Below are 12659 nucleotides of genomic sequence, written 5' to 3'. Positions count from 1 at the left end.
TCACAGTTCTCCTTATTTTTTGATGACCTTTGATCCCTTTGAGGTTCTGAAAAATATCAGTAATAGCAGCTAATTGATAGGGGTCTCGAATTCCATTAAAGCTTTTATGTCCAACTTTATAAATATATATATATATACACACACACACACATATATATATATATATAATCACTATATATATATATATATATATATATATATATATATATATATATATATATATATATATATAGTGATTGTTGAGGCTGTATATCAAATTTAATATTTAGAAAGTTGGGTGGCATGGTACCTGAGAAGGAAATACTTACTAAGAAGTGGCTAACTGGGCTCAAATTAAAAACCAAAAACAAAAAACAAAGCCTAGTTTCCATTTCTAAATGGTCCCCTCAGGGTGACCGGCTTCAGGGAGAAGCCTGCACTGAGCTGCCTGCCTCCTGTTCTGAACTGCCTTCCTGTGCTGTGTTCCTGCCATGAGAGCCAGCCCTTGTAAAGAGTTCCTGGAATTGTATTTCACCCAATTAGACTGAGACTTTCCTTGTCCAATCAGAGCTGTGCTTTTATATCACCATCAACATCTTCACCAACCAGTCAGAGCAGCTTCATTCTGACCAACCAGGACAGTTTTAGGGCAATCAAACTGCAAGGATTTGAAACCTCCATTTGCATAAGGATGGACCGATCAGGGACCAGAGGAAGGGATTTCTGTCTATACAAGGTCTGACAATTAAGTTTATGAACTTGTTGTGACAATGTTGCTAACCTTTTTTGATATCAGAGGGATTATTCATTATGAATTTGTACTAATTGAACAGTTAACCAAGTTTACTATTTGGAAGTGCTGAAAAGGCTGCGTGAAAAAGACAAACGACCCAAATTTTTCGCCAACAACTCATGGCTCTTGCATCATAACAATGCATCAGCTCACACAGCACTGTCTGTGAGGGAGTTTTTAGCCAGTAAACAAATAACTATATTGGACCACCCTCCATACTCACCTGATCTGGCCCCCACTGACTTTTTTCTTTACCCGAAGAGAAAGGAAATGTTGAAAGGAACACATTTTGATGACATTCAGGACATCAAGCATAATATGACGAGAGCTCTGATGGCCATTCCAGAAAAAGAGTTCCAAAATTGCTTTGAAGGCACTGGCGTCAGTGCATAGCTTCCCAAGGGAAGTGCTTTGAAGGTGACCGTAGTGATATTCAGCAACGAGGTATGTTGCACTAGGATGAGTTCACGAACTTAACTGCCTGACCTCGTATAAGTCAGCTACCCTGTGGCTCAGCGAATGCACTTTTTCTTTTCCTAAATACTGAAGACTGCATTTTCCTGGCTGGAGCTGAAACACCAAAGATGTTTTTCTGGAGCAGACTGGAGCAGCTGGAGCAGACCAGAGCAGAGCAGAGCTGTCTAGCTGGAGAGGAGCCTGGCCCCAGCACTGCCTCTTAGCAGCGCTGCTTCATAATTGAGCTGTAATACTATTGAGCTGTTCCACAGCCGTGCTGTTGTCACAGCCATGCTGCATCACAGCTGAGCTGTTTGCCGAGTAAAGCTTCCTCTTCACTGCAGTGCGAATTGGGGATTCCCGTTGGCGTTGAATTGGCATCAAGAACCATCAGTTGAGAGTGTTCACTGCAATTCGTTGAGAAAGGCAAATGTAATTCAGAGAATTTTATGGGACTGTATGCAGTTGAGAAGAGAACAAAAGAGATTAAAACAAAAGTAAGAAGACAGAGACAAACAATAATTCTTAAGTCCAATGACAAGTCCTTTAATCCAATCATAGATGATCATCCAAAGGTGATAAAAGGAAACCTGTATACTTGATGTCACCTTATTCATTCATAGAGGGTTAGGCAGGAAGGTGATGACTTTCAGAAGTTGTCTGCTTCTGGAGGCCTTTTGGTAGCTTTGAGTCAGATATACAGTGGGTTAGACTCTAGGATCCACATGGAGGGTCCTAAGTGTGTTTACCAGCAAGCATGTGTCTATGATATATGTCTTGGAACTTAAGAACAGTTATTTGTGGTTAAGAGTAATGGAAATGGCCCTTTTCCATGTAATTTTAAGTCTGACTTTCATTGGCGTCTGAATATAATTGGTCTTCTAAATCTGTATCATGTGGTGGTGAATTCAGCCATGTACCTTTTGGAATTGTGGATCACATTTGTTGGACCTATGACTACATGTCAGCCCAATTATATCTGGCAAGACCAGGATGTTCCAAATGGCATCTGTCAGTAGAAGAGTCCAGTTGAGACTCACAGGGCTTTATGTAACAATTTTATATAATGAGAATTTATGGCAGTTTGACATATCCCATCAAAATAGAAAACCAGGATAGTTTTGATTATAAAATACTATTACCTCATTTTATGTTCTTAGAGTCTCAGGAATGATATGTCAATGACACATTGCTTTAAATATTTCCTTAAATATTTTAACTGTAAAGTGAGATTTTTTTTTTAAATCGTCAATTTTTTTCTGGAGTATGATAATTATAAGTAAGGCAAGATTTGATCACCTATTGTGTCTCTCAGGTAAATTTTTTTCCCACCCATAGTTTTGTAAAATCTGAACCAATCTGACCTTGATGTTATCTTTGGGTTACTTTTTAGTGCCTATGTACAAAGGCCTAGAGATGTGGTTTAGAAAGACGTCTAAGGATGTGAAAAAATTTTGAAATAGTCACTATCTTTTCTTTCTAGTGGAGTGCATTACTGTATTTGAGTAAGTCCATTTTCTTCAGAAATCAGATTGAACAACTGTCTTTTAATGGTAGTAAAACCTGTAAAGGCTGTTTTTTGTATAATAGTTGGCTGATATATTTTCTTTCAGAATGGACTTCAGTCTTAATTGCTGAAATTTTTTTTTTTCAGATGTTGAATTGTTTCTAATAAATAGACATTTAATTTCCTTTTTACATTTTTGATTGGGATGTCCAAAGAAGTTAAAAAAATCATTTTTTAAAAATAATATGTCAAAATCATGAACAATGTTACAACTTTAACAACGTTAACTTAGTCCTGTCTTAATTGGGGAATGCTCATGACAGAGTTATCTGAGAAGAATAAGCTATTGGTAACAGAATATTTGGAATATATTATTCATACAGCATAAAGTACACATTGACTATTCTTTTCTTTTTTTTTTGACTATTCTTAATATGTGAATAATCACCAAATAATATCATGTTAGGGTTGTCATCAGGGTTGACCATCAGTTAAATCCTAGCAGCGCTTTGTTACAGCAGCTCTTAGATGTCACGCGATTCGCTTATGTTAGGAAGAGAGGGTAGGATTACTGGGTCTAGATCAGAGCAGCACTTAACCAGTGTGTAGGAAGCAGACAGCACAAGAATTTTATAGGTGATAATCAACTGGCCTAAAGTGTTGGTTGTTGTGAGGTTGCTTCCAGCAGATAAACAAGATGGATAAACCTTAGGTGAGGGGGTTGAGAAAAACATAAACAACGGGCTTATGATAAGCTCCTAGTTCTGAATAAGTACAGTTGAAATATAACCTTGCCCTTAATGCAAAAATCATGAGAAGGGGTTAAGTTATAATGTCCAAAGCAGGGTTAGTCTAGTTTTTGCTTTAAAAAAAAGAAAAGGCTCATTTGACATCTGGATCCAAAAAGTAGGCATTGACACAATTATTTCAGTCACTCCTATAGTTGATAGAACTAATTAAAATACGAAGAGCATGAAACATACCTTATTGTTTTAGTATTACTCCTTTCATTAGGTGAGGGGATAAATCTTTTTTGGTTACCCAGGGACCATCTGGAAAACCTCAAAGATAACTATCTTTTAGGGTTTAAATTTAGGAAAGACCAAAAAAAAATTTCTATGCATCAGGTGGTGTTTTAGGAATAATGGTGCAGCCTTTGTAAGCTGATTTATAGTGGAGAAGGTCTGTAGCCAGGGAAATTAGTTAGGAAAATGTTGCAATTGTGCAGGCATGAGGTGATGAGGGCCCGTCTGTGAGAATGGAAAGGAAGAAACAGATCTGCAGCAGTAAATGAAGTGAGAACTGACAGGACTTATGATTTCCTGAGAGAGAAGACACAAGAGGAGCCAACAATGATGTCTAGCTTTTGATCCTAGGTCACTGGGAGAAAGAAGGGAACCCGGATAGAAATGAGTTGGTAGCATGGTAGAGCTAAAGTAAAAAAAAAAAAAAAAAAAAATAGCGAGGGAAAATATGTGTGTTTTCATTCATTCATTCATTCATTTATTTAATACATCACCTCATTCCACAAGGATCTGAAACCATTTATAAAATTACATAGACTATAAATGGATGAGGGAATTGGTAGATGAGAAAAACAAGCACAGGAAATATCAAATCCAGATGTGATATTAGCACATAAGTTTGTATACTATAGATGCTATACTGCGTGTTACTAGGGTTATGGTGTAAATTTGGCTCTAGACTTCTTAATGACCTGTGCAGACACAGAAGAGCATTCTCAATATCCATGAAAATGAATCTACTGTTTAGTAGAAGCACAGCTTTTCGTAATACTGACACTTGAATATTTTCCTGTTGTTCACAGGAAGAGGACACAGTGATAGAACAGATGACGTACTCTCCTGTCGAAGCCCTTCAGGGATTTTGATGGAGCAAATGTATTAATATATGAATGCTGCCAGCCTTTTCCTGTATCCTGCTCCTTAGAGGGTATTTTGGCTTTGTTCATTCAGTTTCTTTTCCTCCTCCAACATATAAAGACAGTTTTGCCTTCGCAGACTTGTTTTTTTCTGGATTTTGTTGATGACTAAGAAGAGAGGGAGCAGATGGGAAGCCAAGATATGAGTGAACTAAGGTCGGGAGAGGGATCCTTTAAGGAGTTTTTGAATGAGAGTTTGGCTTGGAGTGGCCATGAGGCATGAAAGAAGCACAAGGAGAACAAAATGGTTTTAACAAACATTGCTGTTGATTATGTATCTCCTTCATAATGTTTGAGAAATATAATCAGGAATTGTTTTATTTTGAAATCTTAGTTATTGGAGCTTTTTCCATGGATACCGGCACCACTCTGAGACTGGAGGGTATGGGTCCCTGTCTCATTGTGGACATACGAGGAGCTGCCAGGTGGGTTCATGGACCTGTAGTGCTGCACTCTAGCTGTATGCTAGGCTGAAATCATTGCGGCAGATAGGAGCTGAGAGCACAGTTTCTCTTGATGGTTAGACCAAGAGTACAGGTAGTCTTGAAACACTGGAACAGGGGCTAAACTTAAGACTTGATCCACTTGGAGTTACAAACTAAGGGACAATGCACTGGTATGTGTTCACTAAATAGAAGCTGTGTCATTAGAAACAAAACAAAAAGTCTCAAGAAATGGCCAACTTGAAAGTGGTTTCAATTCAAAACTCTGAGAAGAGGTATAGGTCAGATCTGTGCTCCACATGAGATTGTCCCAGGGGTACATTTATTTACAGGACATTTCTTTGTGAGGGCTGAAAAACCTGAGTGTTCCTAGCCTCTCCTTTCCATGCTTCCACTCCTCAACGAAGGTTCTGGTTTGGCAGATTAGTTTTTCCTCCTCCCCCTGTTCTCTAAGCAGGGTCCTATTTTTGGTGGACCAGTTTTTCTAAGGTTCATGATGAAGAAATGGTAGAAAAGGGGGTAGAATGGTGAAGGACAATGGGTAGGCAGCACAGGACAAGTCAGAAATGTTCCTAGGGATTTACGAGTTGAGAGACTCTGTAGAAATTGTAGGTGTAATGATGGAACACAGGTGGCGTTTTTTTCTGGTAGTTTTATTTATTATATTTTACAGATTTATTGAGGTATAATTGACATACAATAAACTGCATATATTAAACGTGTACAACTATTTGATATATTTTTATATACTAGGTCTGACAATTAAGTTCGTGAACTTGTTGCAATGATGTTGCTAACTATTTTTATATCAGAGGGATTATTCATTATGAATTTGTACTAACTGGACAAACAGTTAACCAAGCTTACTGTTTGAAAGTGCTGCAAAGGCTGCATGAAAAAGTTAGACGACCTGAACTTTTTGCCAACAATTCATGGCTCTTGCATCACGACAATGCACCAACTCACACAACATTGTCTGTGAGGGAGTTTTTAGTCAGTAAACAAATAACTGTATTGGAACACCCTCCCTACCCCCTTGATCTGGCCCCCAATGATTTCTTTCTTTACCTGAAGATAAAGGAAATATTGAAAGGAAGACATTTTGATGACATTCAGGACATCAAGCGTAGTATGACCACAGCTCTGATGGCCATTCCAGAAAAGAGTTCCACAATTGCTTTGAAGGGTGGTCTAAGCACTGGTGTTGGTGCATAGCTTCCCAAGGGGAGTACTTCGAAGATGACCGTAGTGATAGTCAGCAATGAGGTATGTAGCACTGTTTCTAGGATGAGTTTGCAAACTTAATTTTCTGACCTCGTATGTAGACACCCATGAAATTATGACTACAAGGTAATAAATTTATAGATGAGATTTTAAGAAATATTTCTGTGAACTGTATATTGCCTTTGCTCTGTTTAAGAAACACAAGTTGAGAATTTGCATTATTTTAATATTTCTTTTTGTTTGCTGAACTATGTTTTCCTCCACTCAGATTCTAGGCTACTCCTTCAGTAGGGTTACATATAATACAGAATTTAGATGGTTGTTTCTTTAAAATCATCAGTTGAAAATATAACTTAAAATGTAATGTTATGGCTGATGGGTGACTTGGGAGAAGGAAGGAGGCATAAGAGTATAGCCATGGTTGCTGGATGGCCTGCTTGAACCAAGGGCAAGGTTTCTAATATCCAGTAGAATGATGGATTATGTGCATTTTGGCAAGCTCCATTCTTGTAACTTGCTTTGGATAAATGTTGGACCACAGAGAGTTGAAGGTTGTATTATTTAGCAAAAACTTGGAGTGGAGATATTCTGGGTTCCTAATTAAAACCAGATCTAAATGCTTTGGCAGTCAATACAGCTGAGATAAAATTATGATCCCCTTACTGAAATTAAGAAAACTGACCAGGGCAGTTGTCTGGACAGGTAAGCATGACACATGGCTTACCATCACCACATCGCAGAACCAAAATCATCCTCAGAAAACAATTCTGGGTCTATTCTAATTTGTAGGTAAGTGATCAAGACTCCAGGGCTCTGGAGTTCTATGGCACAGAAGAGGTCATTTTAGATTTAACAAATTTTAAAGAAGATACTATTAATTTCCCACAAAAGTCATAGAAAAATCTAAATAAAATTCTAATAGAACTTCTAATTTTAAGCAGTGTACCTTTCTGGCTTGCTCCCCAATATAAATTAATTGTAAATGGTATCCCCAGGTAAACCACTTAATTTAACTTCCTGTAATTAGGATACTTTCAACTGCACGTAACAACGACCCTGACTCAACTGGTCCAAACAACAAAGGCTTTATTATCCCTTATAAAAAGTGCACAGGTTGGGCAGCTCCAGAGTCGGTTAGTTTAGTGACTAAAAGACATCGTCAAGAAGCCAGGATCTTTTTAGCTTTCCACCATGCCTCATTAGGGCCTCCTCTTCAGGCTGGTTCGCCTCATATCACAAGATGACTGCTGGAGTTCTAAGCATCCTATTCTTATTCAACAACAACCAGTGGCAATAAAGTCATTTCTCATCATTGTTTATCTTTTGAAGACCAGGTGTAACGTTTCCCAGAAGTAATCCTCCGCTAGCTTCCCCTGATGTCTCACTGGCCAGAATGGTAGCATGTGTCCACACCCAAGTGAATTGCAAGCAAGTTGAATGGGACCACCCTGACAGAGATCCACTGTCAAATCAGGACCTAACACTGGGCCACTGAGGGAGAGAGGTGACTACTGAAACAAAGTCAGGATTCTGCTAACAATGAAGAGGGGACAAGAGATGTGGTTACATCTGTTGTGTAGAATTATGAATATAATCCAATTAAAATTTGGAAACATATGCCAAAGTTAATTTTTAAGATTCCTTCGGTGTTTTAAATGTTTTTATTTTTCAATTACAGTTGACATTCAATATTACATTAGTTTCAGATGTACAACATAGTGATTTACAGATTTATATAACTGAGGAAGTGATCCCCCCAATAAGTCTTACACCAACCTGGGACCATACACAGTTATTACAATATTATTCACTAAATTTCCTAAGCTGCCCTTTATATCCCTGTGACTGTTTTGTAACTGCTAATTTGTACTTCTTGATCCCTTCACCTAATTCACCCAACCCCACAACCCCCCTCTCATCTAGCAACCATCAGTTTGTTCTCTGTAGGGTCTGTTTCTGTTTTGTTTGTTCATTTATTTTGTATTTTAGATTCCACATATGAGTGAAATCATGTGGTTTTGCTTTCTCTGACTTATTTCACTTAGCATAATACCCTCTACGTCCATCCTTGTTGTCACAAATGGTGAGGTTTCATTTTTTATGGCTGAGTAATATTCCATTGTGCATATGTACCAGTTCTTTTTTATCCACTTGTCTTTTGATTGGAGCATTTAATCCACTTACACTTAAAGTAATTATTACTAAGTATGTAGTTATTGCCATTTTATTAATTGTTTTCTGATTGGTTTTATAGTTCTATGTTTCATTCTTATTCTCTTGCTCTTTTCTCTTGTCTGTTGATGATTTTCTGTAGTGTTGTGTTTGAATTCCTTTTTCTTTATTTCTTATATATCTCTTGAAGATTTTTGGTTTCTGGTTAACACGTGCTTCATATATACCATGTTATATTTATAGCAGTCTATTTTAAGTTGATGCTCACTTAAGTTCAAACACATTCTAAAATCACTACCATTTTTACTAACCCCCACCACGTTTCTGTTTTTGTGATTATTTCTTATTTTTTTTATGTGCATGTTTGTGTGTATCCATTAATTTACTTGTGTGATTACACATGATCTTCCTACTTTTGCCTTTCAACCTTGATACTAATTTTAGTGTTGGTTGATCCACTGCTTTTATTTGCCTTTATCAATGAGAATATTTTTTGTTTGTGATATTTTCTAATTCAGAGTTTTGAATTTGTTTCTTGTTCTTTTTAAAGAAATCCCTTTAACACTTCTTGTAATCTGGTTTTGTGGTAATGAACTCTTTCAGCTTTTTCTTGTCTGGGAAGTTCATATTCTAAATCTCTCCTTCAATTCTAAATGATAGCCTTGCTGGGTAGAGTAATCTTGGTTGTAGGTCCTTGATTTTCTCACTTTGAATATTTCATGCCAATCCCTTCTGGCCTGAAAAGTTTCTGTCGAGAAATCAGCTGACAGTTTTATAGGAGCTCCCTTGTAAATAACTAGGTGCTTTTCTCTTGCTGTTTGTAGGATTCTCTCTTTGCCTTTAAACTTTGGCATTTAAATTATGGTCTGTCTTGGTGTGGGCCTCTTTGGGTTCTCCTGGGCTTGTATGTCTATTTCCTTTGCCAGGGTAGGAAAATTTTCATACATTATTTCTTCAAATTGGTTCTCAATCCCTTGCTTTCTGACTTCTCCTTCTAGTACCCTGATGATGTGATTGCTTTCACTCTTGATGTTGTCCCAGAGGTCTCTTAAACTATATTCATTTTTTTGCTTTTTGCTGTTCCAATTGGTTTTTTCCCCACTACCTTGTCTTCCAAATTGCTGATTTAGTCCTCTACTTTATCTAATCTGCTGTTGATTCCATCTAATGTAGTTTTCATTTTAGTTATTGTAGTCTACATTTCTGACTGGTTCTTTTATTATATTTTCTATCTTCTTTTTTTTATGTTTCCTATCTCTTTGTTGAAATTCTCACTGAGATAATCTATTCTTCTCTTAAGTTCATTGAGAATCCTTATAATCAGTGTTTTGAACTCTTGTATCTGGTAGATTGCTTACCTCCAGTTTGTTCTTTTTCTTCAGTTTTGTCCTATTCTTTCATTTGGGAAATGTTTCTTTGTCTCCTCATTTTGTCTGCCTCCTTGTGTTTGTTTCAATGTATAAGGTAGATCTGCTATGTCTCGCAGTCTTGGGAGAGTAGCCTTATGAAGTAAGTATCCTGTGGGGCCCAGTGGCGCTGTCTCCCTGTTCACCTTATCCAGGTGCTCTAGGGCTGTCCCTTGTATGGGTTGTGTGTGCTCTTCTGTTGTAGTTGAGCCTTGATTGCTGTTGGCATGTCAGTGGGTGAGATTGACCCCCAGACTGACCGGCTGTGAGGACTGGCCTGACTACAGAGAACAAGTTGTTGTGCAGGGTCTGACCCCACTGAGCAAGATTCACTTTTGTGGGGCTCTGGTGCCTGCAGAATCCACCCTTTGGGTGTGTCACTTTTGGTGCTAATTGAAGACCATTTTTGGTGGTCTGAAGCTGGACACCAGGTGTATTGGTTCTGGGGCCTCTGGCAAGGGGCTTCAGTGTAGGCCAAGGTCAGCTGCTGCTTGTATCTGGCCCAGGATCACCTGGTAGGAGCTACCTTTGAGAAATTTTAGGAAAGTCCACAGTTCAGCAGAGTTGGCAGCTTGTGTGGAACAGGCCCTAAAAGAGATTTGGTAGGTGTGCGAGTAGGGTGGGTTGGGATTTCAGGGAATCACTGGGGTGAGATGAGAGCAGTGGTATCCAGGTCAATGGAGACTTAGATTTGGTGCCCACCTGTGCCTGCAGTCTGGGTGGGGGGAACATTCAACTAAGGAACAATGGCACTTGCCAGCACTTTAGTTCTGAGAGAGCTGCCCTTCCAGCCCTCAGCCTGAAATCAGACAATTCAGTTCCTTCTCATATGTTCCGGGTGCTTTTCGAATTGCTGTCCCTTCACTGGAGCTTAGGGTGAGTGTTTGTGAGTGAGTGAGTCGCTGCTTAAGTTCTTTAAGAGTATGCGTGGGTCTGTGGCAACCCTCCATCTCACTGGGACTGAGTCCTTGCTGATTTTTCATAGGCAGCTATTATGGGGACTCCTCAGCACTGGTGCTCCAAGCTGGGGAGCCCTCATTTCTCAGTGGGGACCTCTGAGGTGAGATATTCCTCCTGACTTAACTGCTATATGTGTATGTGGGACCAGCTTATTTTATATCTCCACCCCTCCTACCAATCTTGACATGGCTTCTTCTTTATATCTTTAGTTATAAGAGTTCTGCTCAGGTAGTTTTCAGGTTGTTCTTAAGGGTAGTTGGTCAATAATTTAGTTGTAATTATGATGTGGTTATGGGAGGAAACTAATATAGCGTTTACCTACTATGCCATCTTGACCAGAAGTCTAAGATTGATTCGTAAGCCATTCTTTCTAGCAAAAACTTATTAGCAAGACTAATAGGTTACAAAGATCACTCCTAGTATATTGCAGTAAAATCATATCCTTTATATAGAGACTATGTATTTCAGTTCTTAATAGCAGACACTTAGTCATTAAAATTCAAGTTCAAAAGAAAGAGGCATCCCTCTTTTGCAGTGATGCAAATGGTTATCTAATCAAAAAGAAGATCAGTCTTATCAACCCTGACCCTCAGGAGCTATTAAGATATAAGTTTTATATGAATATGGTTATCTGGAGGCTCAGTATTGAGCTCATTCAGTTTAGCCTTTTCAGACTCATAACCATAGAACCATAGGCCAAAGAAAGGTCAATAACAACTGGAAATAACTTTTTTTTAAAATTAGTTTCAGGTGCACAAGACAAAGTAATACTTAGACGTGTATCATTTATATCCCGCACACTGTGTGAACCCCCCTCCCCCGATCCACTATCCCTCTGACATCGCACAGAGCCATTACATTTCCACTGTCTCCCAAATGGGACATGTGTCCATTGGATACCCTACAAAATCTTTACAACATTATTGATTACGTTCCCCAAATTAATTTTCAAAACCCCGTGGCCATCTTGTGGTTACCGACTGTTTTCTAATCCCCTCACCTTCCCCCTTATCCCCACCCCCCTGCCCATCCAGCAAACCTCAGTTTTTCCTCTATGTCTCCAAAACTGTTTCTGATTAGTTCATTCACTTATTCTTTTCTTTAGATTCCACATATAAGTGAGATCATATGGTATTTGTCTTTCTCTGTCTGACTTATTTCACTTAACATAATATTCTCTAGGCCCATCCATGTTGTTGCAAATGGTAAGATTTCTTTCTTCTTTATGGCTGCGTAATACTCCATTGTATAAATGTACCACCGTTTCTTAATCCAGTCATCTACCGATGGGCATTTCGGTTGTTTCCATGTCTTGGCTATTGTTTATAGTGCTGCAATAAACATAGGAGTGCATAAAGATTTTTGAATTGGAGTTTGGCATTTCTCCGGATAGATACCTAGGAGTAGAATTGCTGGAACATAAGGTAGTTCCATTTTCAGATTTTTGAGATACCTCCATACTGTTGGAAATAACTTTTGTCATTCCTATCTTTATAAGGAAATAGAAAGATTGATGTGAATAGTATTTGTATCAGAAATCTGCATCAGGTTTCACCTGGTCTTGTTCAAGCCCCCCTGTGAGAACCAGCACTGGTATGGGCTCAGACAAACTTGGTGAAAGCACATGCTGACAGGGCCTCACCTCCTCTCCATGCTGTACCCCTGTTAATTCCAGCCCCATAGCTTCCTTCTGATGCTGAGATGTGGGACAGACCCCTATTCGTACTCACATATGCACAGCCTGGATGTGCAAAAGACAGTAATGCTCCACGGGTCA

The 12659-nt window shown here is 38.7% G+C and overlaps 1 long non-coding RNA gene across 1 annotated transcript in view; it reads left to right on the top strand.

Annotated features, from left to right (window-relative positions):
- The window catches only part of LOC141570353 (uncharacterized), an 89488-nt gene extending 83463 nt beyond the window's left edge, over nucleotides 1–6025 (top strand). Inside the window, exon 4 of the long non-coding RNA XR_012494350.2 lies at nucleotides 4564–6025. This is a non-coding gene — a long non-coding RNA (uncharacterized LOC141570353). The remainder of the gene's footprint in view (nucleotides 1–4563) is intronic.
- The last annotated feature ends 6634 nt before the right edge of the window (nucleotides 6026–12659 follow it).

This window comes from Rhinolophus sinicus, chromosome 3 (genome assembly GCF_057876585.1).
Source record: "Rhinolophus sinicus isolate RSI-liver-muscle chromosome 3, RSI-T2T, whole genome shotgun sequence".
NCBI classification, from domain to species: domain Eukaryota; kingdom Metazoa; phylum Chordata; class Mammalia; order Chiroptera; family Rhinolophidae; genus Rhinolophus; species Rhinolophus sinicus.
This window is presented reverse-complemented; position numbering and strand designations above follow the sequence as displayed.